Below are 14,019 nucleotides of genomic sequence, written 5' to 3'. Positions count from 1 at the left end.
TTCAAACCCCCATTTTACCTTCAATCATTCTACCATAACAAACCACACATCAACATGAATAAGCTACTTATATACATACAAAAATACAAGCCAAATCATGTGGCCATAATCATAACATCACATATAGGCCAACATTATAACAAAAATTAAACATCCAAAAGTACCAAAAGAGCCGATGGATAATGTGATATAGCTCTAACAAGCTTTCAATTCACTATAAAACACAAAAAGTAACACAGAGTAAGCATTTAAGCTTAGTAAGTTCACATAACATAGAATTTAACTTACCTTTTACTCACATATAAGGTAAATAAAAAAAGTATCTCCCAATATATATTGGCTAAATGCCTAAGCACATATACATCAACCATGTTAGTCATGTAAACAAATAGGAAAAATGCTATCAACTTTTTCCTTTCTTTGTTTTGAAAATTCACCATTAACAAGACCTTGAGAATCGACCGAGCTTCAATTGCATGCATGGAATGTAAATTGAACTCGTTTTATTATTTTTATGTTTTTGAGTTCGTTTTAGGTTAACCTAGCTAACCCAGGGGTTAATTTGTAAAGTTGTTAAATGTTTTAGATTATTCCATTGATGAGTTTTAGCTATTTTTGAAGTTTTATGGTAGTTTTATAAGCTTGATAGCTAAATAGGATTATTTTGTAAAGTAGTATTTAGTAATTTTAATGTTAAAGGACTAAATTGTTTAAATGATAAAACTTCATGAAAGGTTTCAAAATAATGATAAATATGGGCTGCAGAGAGACCCTAGGAAATTCAGCTAGCATGGGTTGTGGTTAAATGTGCTTTATTTGTAAGTTTCGAGTTTAGGGACTAAATTGCATAAAGGGTAAAATGTTAGGGTAATTTTTTAAATTGATAATAAGAGGGCTTATAAGCATAATTTTTATTATTTAAATTATTTTAATCGATTAATTGAATAAAAATTATTATTTAGATTAAGAAACAAATCAATCAGACTCAAATCGTGGAAAAACTAATTTAGCTGAATAATCGTCGGCATCGTATTCGTAACTATTTTTTTAGGTAAGTTTGTATATTGATTGATCTTATTAATTTTTTTTTTGGGGTTAAATGTTGAATAATATTTGTGTTATGTATAGCTTACAATGATTGTTATGTGATAATTAGTGATTTGGATTAAATTATATAATGTTAGCTAAATTGAATGTTATAATTGAAAATGAGAAATTGCATGGGAAATTATATAATTTGGAAATGAAACGACCCGTTTGAACCTTTTGAGTGCTTAGGATGCAAATGACATGTCATTAGGGTTATTACAGTTTCGACTACTGGCCTTGGATGTCCTACAGATGGCTGAGGTCATGCATTTGTTGTGGATTCTCCCTTGCTCGTGTGAGAAGCATTGTGTAGCTTAACTAATATAGATTCATCAATGGTAAAACCTTAATAGTTTAACAGTTTCACAAATTAGTCTCCTAGCTAACTAGATCAAGCTACAACGATCCAAGAAACATATAAATCATTAAATATGGATTAAAATTGCATACCTAAATAAAGAACCAAAGGTGGTCGAATGAAGCTTCATCCATGGCTTCCTTTTGTTTAAACGTTTGGTTGAAGAAAGGAAAATAAAGATGAAAGTTTTAATTTGTTTATTTTATCATTAATTTACTTATTTACTATTTTACCATTCAAAACAATCATATTTACACCAAATGCCAAGCCAACATCCTCCACTATCTCATTAATGGGCTAATTACCATATAAGGACTCTCACTTTAAAGACTTCTGGCTATTTAATACCTTTAGCTATTAAAACTCAACTTTTTCCCTTTACGCGATTTACTCCTTTTTATCAAATTGAACATGTAAAAGATAAAATTTCTTAACAAAATTTTTATATGGCAATACTATCATGCGGCAGACCATAAAAGAATAATAAAATGAGTTTTTTAAATTTAGAATTGTGTTCCCAAAACCACTATTTCGATTTCACTGAAAACGGGCTGTTACAACTCTCCCCCTAAAGGGATTTTCGTCCCCAAAAATCTTACCAGAAAAGAGGTTCGGGTATTGCTTTCTCATGGCTTCCTCGGGGTCCCAAGTGGCTTCTCCTATTTTGTGTCACTGCAAGAGAACTTTTACTAAACTATGTTCTTACTTCTCATTTCTTTCACCTCTCGTGCTAGAATTCTGATCGGTTACTCACTGTACAACATATTAGGCTGAATCTTGACATCCGTCAGGGAGATAACATGTGAAGGGTCACATCGATACCGTTGTAACCCAGACACGTGAAAGATATTATGAATCTATTCTAGTTTTGACGGTAAAGCTAATCGGTACACAACAAGTCCAATTCTTTAAATAATCTCGTATGGCTTGATAAATCGCGAACTCAACTTTCCTTTGCGACCAAACTGAAGAACTTTCTTCCAGGGTGAAACTTTCAAGAATACTCAGTCACTGGCTTGGAACTCTATATCTTTATGTTTAAGATTCGCATATGATTTCTCAAGATCTTAAGCTATTTTCGAACTATCTCATATCACTTTCACTTTTTCTTCAGTCTCACGAATCAAATCAACCCCGTGTATATTTTTATCACTGAGCATGGTCCAATATAACAGAGTTCGGCATTTACGACCATACAGAGCCTTAAACGATGCCGATTTTATACTCGGTTGAAAACTGTTATTATACACTAATTGAAATAATGGTAAATATTTTTCCCAGTTGCCTTCAAACTTTAATACATAGCAATGAAGCATCTCTTCAAGATTTTGAACACACACTCGGACTGACCATCGGCCTGAGGGTGAAATGCATTGCTAAACTTCCTGTAACTTTCTCCAAAATCGTGACGTAAACCGTGGATCTCTATCCAGAATAATGGAGACTAGCGCTCCGTGTAATCTGAGAATCTCAAAAACATATAACTCTACTAATCTATCAAGGGAAAAATCTATAGGTACCGAAATCAAATGCGCGGACTTCATCAAATGATCGACGATAACTAAAATGGAATTTTTTTTTCTTGGTGATAGGGGTAAACAAAAAAGTCTATAGTAACTCTATCCCATTTGCACACCAGTATCATCACTGGTTGTAACAGTCTTAAAGGTACCTGATGTTCAACTGTCTCAAATTAGAAATCTCACGTTTCATTCCCGGCCACCAGTACAACTGTCTCAAATCACTGTACATTTTATTACTTCCCAAATGAACAGATAAGCCACCATTAGGAGCTTTATGCAAAATTTTCTGTATAAGCTCTCTAGGTTCTTCGGTACACAAACACTACCTCTGAACAGTAAATAATCACTAGGTCCTATCTGAAAATCTGAATCAGAAGTCGACTCATACTGTACCCGTTTACCTAGCAACTCACTATCACATTTTTGAGATTCACAAATCTGATATTAAACATCGATCTAGGTTTTAATTCAGTTAAGATCAATCCATTGTCAGGTAATGCCAGTCATGTATTCATCTTGCGCAGAGCAAACAAGGACTTTCTACTCAAAGCATCAGCAAGTACGTTTGCTTTTCTCGTATGATAATTAATAATCAACTCATAATCTTTCAACAGTTCAAACCATCTGCACTATCTCAGATTCAAATATTTTTGCAACATTAGACACTTTATACTCTTGTGATCGGTAAATATGTGACATTTTTCACTAAACAAATGGTGTCGCCAAATTTTCAATGCAAACACAATTCTGTCAACTCTAGGTCATGTGTCAGATAGTTCTTTTCATGTGGCTTTAACTATCTGTAAGCTATTACTTTGCCTTCCTGCATCAAAACACAGCCTAAACCATTTAAAGATGCATCGCTAAAAATCACAAATTCTTTGCTCGATTCAGGCTAAACCAGAACTGGTGCTTTGGCTAACAGTGCTTTCACCTGATTAAAACTTTGCTGACATTTATCAGACCATTCACACTTCACATCTTTCTGTAGTAGCCGCTTGATCAGTGTAGCTATCATTGAGAACCCTTTGACGAAACTTTGGTAATACCCAGCTAATCCCAGAAAACTTCTAACTTCAACTACGTTTCGGGTGGTTTCCAGTCAATAACTGCTGAAATTTTACTTAGATCAATTCTAATACCTTCAGCCGACGCTATATGTCCCAGAAAACCAAATTCACGGAGCCAAAACTCACATTTGCTCAATTTAGCAAATAATTTCTTATCTCGTAGAGTTTGTAACAAAATCCTCAAGTGTTCAGCATGCTCAGACTCATCTCGAGAATATATCAGAAAGTCATCAATAAATACTACAAAAAATCTATTTAAATACAGTCTAAAAATTCTGTTTATCAAATCTATAAATACTGCAGGTGCATTCGTTAAACCAAACAGCATCACAATAAATTCATAATGTCCGTATCTAGTTCTAAATGCAGTTTTCGGCACATCTGAATCGTTAACTCGTAGCTGATAATAACCGGAACAAAAATCGATCTTCGAGAATACTGTAGAACCTTTCAATTGATCGAATAGATCGTCAACATGAGGCAATGGATATTTATTCTTGATTGTAACCTTATTGGGTTGACAGTGGTCAATACATAATCTTATCGATCCGTCCTTTTTTCTTAAGAAACAGAATAGGTGCACCCCAAGGTGAAAAACTAGGTCGAGCGAAACCCCTATCTGTCAACTCTTGTAGCTGTGGTTTCAACTCTTTTAACTTGGTAGGAGCCATTCTGTAAGGTGTTATCAATATCGGTGATGTTCCTGGTACAAGTTCTACAACTAACTCAACCTCTCTGACCGACGATAATCCAGGTAGCTCCTCTGGAAACACATTATTGGGACACTCGCAAACCACTGGCACTGATTCAAGCTTCGATTTCAACACTTTAGTATCCAATACATAAGCAAGGCAAGCATTGCAACGTCTTCTCACATATTTTTATGCTGACATAGCTAATATCACAATAGACAACCCACTCGGGTTCTCTGATTCAATACGAAGCATCTCACCATTCTGACATTTTAGTACGATAACCTTTCATCTACAATTTACAACAGCATCATGCAAAGTTAGCAAATCCATACCCAAAATCACATTAAATTCATAAAATGCTAGTAATATCAAATCAATCAAAAAACTGTAACCCTGAGTCATCAAAGAACAATGTTTGCAAACTTTATCAACTAGCACATACTAACCTAGGGGGTTCGATAATTTAACCACGAATTCTGTGGACTCAACAGGTAAATTCTTACTAGACACTAAATTCATGGAAAAATAAGAATTAGTTGATCCCAGGTAAATCAAAGCAGTAACAGAGTATCATAAATAGAGAAAGTACCGGTAATAATATCTGGCGCAGAAGTATCCTCACGTGCGTGAATAGCATAAGCCCTAGTTGGTGTTCGTGCCTCGGATCTCATAGTAGAATCTTTTGAACACCATGACTACCACTCACATTTTTGGGATTACTAGGTGGTCTACCTCTCGCAGCTATGTTGCTTGGTCTCGTAGTTTGAACTTTCTCTTTCTCAGATTTCTCTAGGCAATCTCTAAGATAGTGGTCGAAGGTACTACACCTAAAACACACTCCGCTCTTCACTCGACACTCACCATAACGTGGTCTGTTACAGTGCTTGCACTCAGGTCTTGTATTTCTGACACTACCCACACTTGTTCCAGATGTAGCGTAAGGTTTAGGACTGAAGCGTCGGGTAAATCTGTCTCTACTAGAATATCCCACAAAAGTAGTAGAACGATTGTTGTGTTCTTTTGACATCTTTAATGCTGACTGTTATGACTTTCCCATCTATCTCTTTCTCGAATCTCTAGCTTCAAATTCAGCGTGTCTTTTCTCTTTACTCAGTTCTTTAGCTTTATGTACCCGGTCAACCAATACAATAAATTCTTTCAACCAGAAGCTTTATGTCTTCGTTTAACCTATCTTCGAATCTCTTACACATAGCAGTCTCAGTTGGAATATGCTCTCGAGCATATTTGCTCAACCTGACAACTTTCCACTCGTATTCTGATACAGTCATACGACCCTGTTAGAGCTCCAGAAATTCTTTCTGTTTCTGATTCAGAAACCACTGACTAATATATTTCTTTAAAAACTCAGTTTGGAAATATTACCAGGTGATCCGCTCTCTTGGCACAACTGAAGTCAACGTGTTCCAACACCGATCCGCTAAATCTTTTAGTAAAGATATCACATATTTGGCACATTCAGCCGGTATGCAGGATAGCTCATCAAAAACCCTAATTATATTCTCTAACCAGAATTTAGCTCTCTCAGAATCATCCTCAGTAGTAGCTCAAAATTCTACAGTAGGCTTACTAACTCGGATTGGATCTACACATTTACTTCATCTACTCTATGAATGGACCTCGTATCGCTCGAAGCTACTCTATGAAGATAGGCTTGAGCATGACTCTTTACTTCATCGGAATCAGCTCAGTTGGATGTTATTGCTATGTAAAGACATGTTCTAAAACGGTCAGCAGATATCACACTATCACAGGTTATATAATGGCATGTATGGCTACACTCATACACATTACGTTTAGTCTGAGAATCGACTAAACCATAGCTCTCATACCAATAAATGTAACACCCCTAATCTGAATCCGACACCAAAATAGGGTTACAAAGCATTCTGGTGATTACGAATCAAACAAACAAAAATTTCAAACATTTCATAACATATAAATATTCATAATAAAACCAACCAAAAACATAATACTGTTCCTTATACGAGCGTTCGAGGCCCTAAAATAGGCATTAGAAATAAGTTGGGACTAAATTAGAAACCTAGAGAATTTTCAAAAAATAGTAAAAATTTTCAAAGTTGCAAAGGTCACACAACCATGTGGCTAGGCTGTGTGACTCATACGGTCAAGAGACACGGTCGTGCCTCAAGTCGTGTAGGCATTCGAAATAAGGACACATGACTGTGTCCTAGCCCGTATCCGTGTTCGTGTAACTCACTGACTTGGGCCACACGGCCAAGCAACATGCCCATGTGCTAGACCATGTACCCTTCGAAGTAGACTCACAGGCCAATATGCCAGGCCATGCAATAGCCTGACTTGCAACCCTTTGAAAGCTAAAAAGGACACACAACTATGTCACCTGGCCGTGTCTCACACACAGCTGAGACATACACCCATGTCTTTACCCTTGTGGTAAAAAATAGGCCATTTTACAAGCCATATTTCTCACCTAATTTGGCATTGACCTACACCCAACATTATGCATATAAGCAAGCCATAATAAGATACCAAGACCATGCATTTTCTAGCCTTATACAAATGTTGTGATCACATACAACCAATAGGCCCTTAGGCACCTCAAATGAAAGTTTATAAACATGAATAACCATGTGTTCAATATAACCAATTGATCAACCAACATATATGCATATTTGCACCAAAACTTACCATGTACATCAATTATAACAAACCATTTGGTACCAATTATACCACTAAATCACTAGCATCAAATGGTCATATAATCCACATATAACTTTTACACTAAAAACACCAAATAAGCCATTCAAACAAGTACCAATTCACAACAATTCTATCAAGCTTCAAAGCTTATACAAAATGCATATTCAAACCACCATTTTACCTTTCATCATTCTACCATATCAAACCACACATCAACATGAAAAGTCTACCTATATACATACAAAAATACAAGCCAAATCATGTGGCCACAATCACAACATCACATATAGGCTAGAATTAGCCAAAATAACATATACATGCTATTATAACCAAAATTAAACATCCAAAAGTCCCAAAATAGTCGATGGATAGTGTGATATAGCTCCAACAAGCTTCTAACTAGAACGAGCTTCTGATTCACTATAAAACACAAAAAAACAACACAGAGTAAGCATTTAAGCTTAGTAAGTTCACATAATATAGAATTTAACTTACTTTTTATTCACATATAAGGTAAATAAACAAAACATATCCCAACATATATTGGCCAAATGCCTAAGCACATATACATCAATCATGTTAGTCATGTAAACACATATATAAACCAAGTCATGGATGAGCTCAACAATCAATCAAATTCCATATACATGTATCATCCATTTCATATACCTATATACCATGTAATATCATTTTCCATGTAATTCATATGTATACTTGGAATAGTTCGTATCGAACTCATGTCTTATTATGTTAGAACATTGCCCGTTGAACCATTTAGAATATCATTGGATACCCGAGATAGCTCATACATAGTGTGCTAAACTGTTATCTGTCAATTTCTATACATGTATGCTCATACGAGCTATGAATCAGTATGCTCTCACGAGCTGTCAATCGGTAAGCTCCTATGAAGTGAGAATTGGTAAGCTCTTACAAGCTGTAATCGGTAAGCTCATAGAGTTGAGATTTGGTAAGATCTTACGAGCTGCAATCGATAAGCTCATACCAGCTAATATTTGGTAAGCTCTCACGAGCTGCAATCAGTAATCCCTAATGACATGTCATTAGTATCCTACGAATTCCTAAGGTTCAAACGGGACTGGATAATCATCGTACGTCATCGAATATACAATCAATATTTAGACATGGAAATTATTCACATACATATAATTCAATTAAAACTTATAAATACTCAATTTAATTACACGAACTTACCTCGACGAGTATACGTAGATACGGAGACGATTAATCTGAGATTTTCTCTTTACCTAGATCTAACTCTATACAAGGTTTGGCTGGATCCATACGAATAAATTGAATTCTATTTAATATATTTCTCATTGAAATTAGTCCAACACGTAATTTTGGAAAAATTACCATTTTGCTCATATATTTTTAATTCTTTACAATTTAGTCCCTAGGCTTAGAAAATGAAATTCATGCAATTTTTCCCCTACCCAGGCCTAGCCGATTTTTATACATGCTTATAAAGGCCCACATATTTTACAAATTCACAAAATTTACCATGAATTTATCTCATTTTTCAATTTAGCCCCTAATTGATAATTTCATCAAAAATTCTTTTACAAATGTTGTTTATCTAACAACAACCATTCATTTTCTATCATCAAAGTTCAAAACTCATACATATTCATCAATGGTAAAACCCTGATAGTTTAACATTTTCATAAATTAGTTCCCAAGCTAGCTAGATCAAGCTACAATAATCCCAGAAACATAAAAATCATTACAAACAAATTAAAAATTCATATCTTATTAAAGAAACAAAGGTGTCTGAATAAAGCTTCATCCATGGCTTCCTTTTGTTTGAAAATTCGATTGAAGAAAGGAAAATAAAGATGAAAGCTTTAATTTTCTTTATTTATTTTATCATTAATTTACTTATTTACTAATTTAGCATTAAAAACATTCATATTTACACCAAATGCAAGGCCAACATCCTCTACTCTCTCACTAATAGGCTAATTACCATATAAGGACTTCCACTTTAAATCCCTATAGCTATTTAATACCTTTAGCTATTAGAACTCAACTTTTGCACTTTACGCGATTTAGTCCTTTTATCAATTTGAACATGTAAACGGTAAAAATTCTTAACGAAATTTTTATACAGTATCATGCATTAGACCATAAAATAATAAAATAAGAATTTCAACATCAAATTTGTGGTCCCAAAACCACTGTTTCGATTTTACTAAAAACGGGCTATTACACATTCTTTCCCTGATTTGGGCAAGGTCAAAATCAACACTTCTGTTAACATTTCTCTTCATTTATGAAAATATTCCTAGCACTGGTCATTCCACACAAATGGCACATTCTTTTGTAGAAGTTTCATCATAGGCAACACTATCTTTGAAAATCAATCTCTTCACTTCAAACACATCTCAACTCTTCTCATCTCTTAACTTCTCTCTTATTATTCTCTTTTCATTTCCCTTCCATTATTTGTCATTCCCCTGACGATTTCTCCTCTTGAAAAAGAGCCATTCATCCACCATTTGGAGCAGTATTCAAGTGTTCATAGAAGCCTAGGTTCGACAAGAGCAAGCAGAAAAGGAGGAGTGGAGCAAACTAGTCAAGCCAAAGAGAGAACACTGGATTTAATTTTGAACATGTCTATGATATTTATGATGTTGACATGTTTAATTTAATTAGTATGTCTTAAATTTAGTTCCTTTTAGGTTGATTGCATTTCATCTATTTAAATTATTAAAATTGTGTTTGTGTTGTTATAGGCCTTGGTAAGATGTTTGATTAAGTAAAACCATGACTAAGTTATTCTATCATTACAATTGTAAGGTAACTAATGATTTAATTATTTAAATGGATTGAAATTGTAATTAATTAACACAGTACTTAACCAGTTCATGTTTAATCATCTAAGGTAGCTAAATATTAAATTAGTAACAGTATCTAACGATACATTAGCATTGCATAACTTGCAAGATTATTGTGATTAAACTGTTTCAAGGTAGAAATACATTGTTACCTCATGTAATCTTTTATGTGCTTATGAGATTGAATTAATTATTTGAATTGGCATAGATATATGTACAAGACATTATTTTGATTTCATAAGTATGTATGTGTATTAACACATTTTCTTATTAAACTTTGTTTCATCGGTTGAATTGACATAGAGATATAGTCAAGAGATAAATAGATTTTGGTAGGTAAATATGTTCATAAGTTAGCAAATTATCGAGTTGCCGTGAATTTATTCGTAACAACATGAACATGAGTTTAATAATTCTAAGTTAAGAAATGTAATTCATCTAACACAATTAAGTCATCTTGATTAAAATCATCTTTTGAAATCGTGCGTTAAAACTTTTATTTTTTTATTTATTTTACTTAGGTAAAAATCTTAGTTTTAAATCACCTCCTCAAATCAAAATAATTTTCTTCACCAAAGTGTTTTAAATTGCATTCATAAATAATTCTTTTCACAGTCCCTGTGGGTACGATAACTCAACATTTACTTGTCACTTTATTACTTCTTGCGATTGTGTACACTTGCAGATTTCCGTCGTTCTAAGTTTTTGGCGCTGTTGCCGAGGACTATTTTAAAAATCCATTATTTGTGAATTTGTTAGTTTTGCATTTTGCTTTATTTTTCTGTTCAATTTTAACTTAATTAATTTTTTTGTGATTATTTCAGCTATTTATGAGTATTGATTGAATTATTGATTTACTCCCTGTAGACCCTGAGATTGAACGAACTTTTCGATAGGAAAGAAGAAAAGCAAGTTAGAAAAGGACAGAAAAGATGAACCTAAAAAATTTGAATCAAGGAAACAGAGCAGACCCTACTCAAAATCCTATCCTTATTGCTGATGATAGGGATAGAGCTCTAAGATAGTATGTCGTTCAGTGTTTCATGATCTTAAACCGGGTATTAGGAGACTCGAAATCGAGGGACAACAGTTCAAGTTGAAGCCAGTCATGTTCTAGATGCTTCAGACAGTGGGCCAATTTAGTGGAATGCCTACCCAATATCCTCATCTTCACCTAAGATTATTTATAGAGGTGAGTGACTCTTTCAAGTTAGTAAGAGTACTCGAAGATGCATTACGATTGAAGCTGTTCTCATATTCGCTAAGGGACAGAGTTTGAGCCTGGTTGAATTCATTGCCACCAAATTCAATTACCACATGGCAAGAGTTAGCAGAAAGATTACACATGAAGTATTTCTCGCCTAGAAAGAATGCTAAGTTGAGGAATAGGATCACTACTTTCCAACAAATGGATGATGAGTCCTTGTATGAGGCATGAGAAAGGTACAAAGAATTATTACGAAAGTGCCCTCATCACGAAATCTCACATTGCAACCAATTTGAAACATTTTATAATGGTCTCAATGCACACACGAGGATGGTAGTGGATGCTTCTACTAATGGTGCACTCCTTTCCAAGTCTTCTAATGAGGCTTATGAAATCATTGAAAGGGTTACCAGCAACAATTATCAATGGCCAACAAATAGAGCAGCGTCAGGTAGATGAATCGCTGGAATATATGAAGTAGACGATCTTACTTCACTCGCATCTTAGGTATCCTCAATATCGTCAATGCTTAAAAATTTTACCATTAATGGGTTTAATAGTTTTACAGCACAGCCACCGAATCAATTTGAAAATGTAGTCTGTGTTTATTGTGAGGAAATACATTTGTTCGAAGAATGTCCATCGAACCTAGAATTTGTGTATTACATGGGTAACCAGAACCAAAATCAAGGAAGGTAAGGACTAGAATCCAATTTCTATACCCCATCAATGCAAAACCACCAGAATTTTTCCTAGAGTAACCAAGGGGCTGGAACCAGTACACTTACACCCAACCTAGACCGACCCAGCCACCTGGTTTCCCCCAACAAGTTTAGAAACTAACTCAAGCTGAACCCTCCAATATCTTAGAGAACCTATTGAAGGCATACATGGCAAAAAATGATGCCACTCTAAGGAATTTGGAGAATCAAATGGGCCAGCTCGTAACTAAACTCACAAACTAACCACAAGGTGCTTTACCTAGTGATACGGGGAATCTGAAGAATCCTAGGAAAGAGCATTGTAAAGCGTTAACATTGAGGAGCGGGAAGACATTATAGCCCAACACCGTCAAAGTTGGAAATGAGCCAGCCGATGCTCAACACTCAAAGGAAGTTCAATCGAGTGTTGACATTCGAGTTTCATTGGAACTGGAATCTGCAAAATATGACAAGGTAACTTCAGAACCAGCTAATTCTGATCAACGAACAACTTCGTTTGATGCAGAATTACCAAAGAAGACAAATCAACTAGTTCTAGTAAAGAAGCCTCCACCATCCTACCCTCAAAGACTTCAGAAGTAAAAGCAGGAAATTCAATTCAAGAAGTTCCTAGACGTACTCAAGCAACTTCATATGAACATTCTGTTGGTTGAAGCACTTGAACAAATGTCGAACTACGTCAAATTCATGAAGGATAACATGTCAAAAAAATGAAGACTTGGAGAATTTGAGACTGTAGCCCTGACGAAGAAATGCAGTGTGTATCTTCAAAACAAACTACCGCCAAAGTTGAAGGATCCTAGATGTTTTACCATACCTTGCAACATTGGAACAACATATTATAGTAAGGCTCTATGTGATTTGGGTGCGAGTATAAACTTGATGCCTATGTCAATATTTTGGAAGTTAGGCATAGGTTAAGTTACACCTAATACAGTTACACTTCAATTAGTAGATTGATCCTTAGCACATCTAGAAGGAAAAATCGAGCACGTATTGGTACGTGTAGACAAATTTATTTTTCCTGCTGACTTTATGGTTCTACACTTTGAAGCAGACAAAGAAGTGTCAACCATCCTAGGAAGGCTTTTCCTTGCAAACGGAGGGACCCTTATTGAAGTGTAGTAGGGCGAGCTTACTATGCGTGTTCAGGATGATCAGGTAACATTTAATGTTTTTTAAGTCTATGCAATTTCCTAACACAATTGATGATTGTTCTGCAGTGTCTGGTATAGAGGAATTAATCATGGAAAAGAAACTGAACTATGTTGTAGACCCATTGGACCAAATTTTGACATCAGACCCTCTAAATGATAAAGAGAAACTCATCCTAGTATTGAAACAATTCATAAAGGCTATCGGATGGACCATAATCGATATTCATGGTATTACTCCATCTGTATGCATGCACAAGATCATCTTGGAAGATGGAAAAAAAGGATTAATGGACAATAAAGACTGAACCCCATCATGAAGGACGTGGTGAAAAAGGAAACAAACAAGTGGTTAGATGCGACTATAATTTACCTCATCTCAGATAGCCCGTGGGTAAGTCTAGTCTAGTGTGTACCAAAAAAAGAGGTATTACAATCATTGAAAATGAGAATAACGAGTTGATACCGACTAGAACGGTTACGGGATGGAGAATTTGCATCAATTATCGAAACCTTAACAAGGCAACTAGTAAATTTCACTTTCCTTTGTCGTTCTTGGACCAGATGTTGGATAGACTCGCGAGACGATACTATTACTATTTTCTCGATGATTACTCGGGGTATAGTCAGATTACTG

General features: G+C 35.0%; 1 non-coding gene across 1 annotated transcript; it reads right to left on the bottom strand.

Annotated features, from left to right (window-relative positions):
• Positions 1–11,674: 11,674 nt before the first annotated feature.
• LOC121220405 (small nucleolar RNA R71) lies at positions 11,675–11,781 on the bottom strand. The gene has a single exon (XR_005917607.1). It is a non-coding gene; the product is annotated as a small nucleolar RNA R71 (small nucleolar RNA).
• Positions 11,782–14,019: the final 2,238 nt, after the last annotated feature.

Source organism: Gossypium hirsutum, chromosome D08, assembly GCF_007990345.1.
Source record: "Gossypium hirsutum isolate 1008001.06 chromosome D08, Gossypium_hirsutum_v2.1, whole genome shotgun sequence".
Classification (NCBI taxonomy): Eukaryota; Viridiplantae; Streptophyta; class Magnoliopsida; order Malvales; family Malvaceae; genus Gossypium; species Gossypium hirsutum.
The sequence above is the reverse complement of the archived record's forward strand: the minus strand, read 5'-3'. Positions and strand labels throughout refer to the sequence as shown.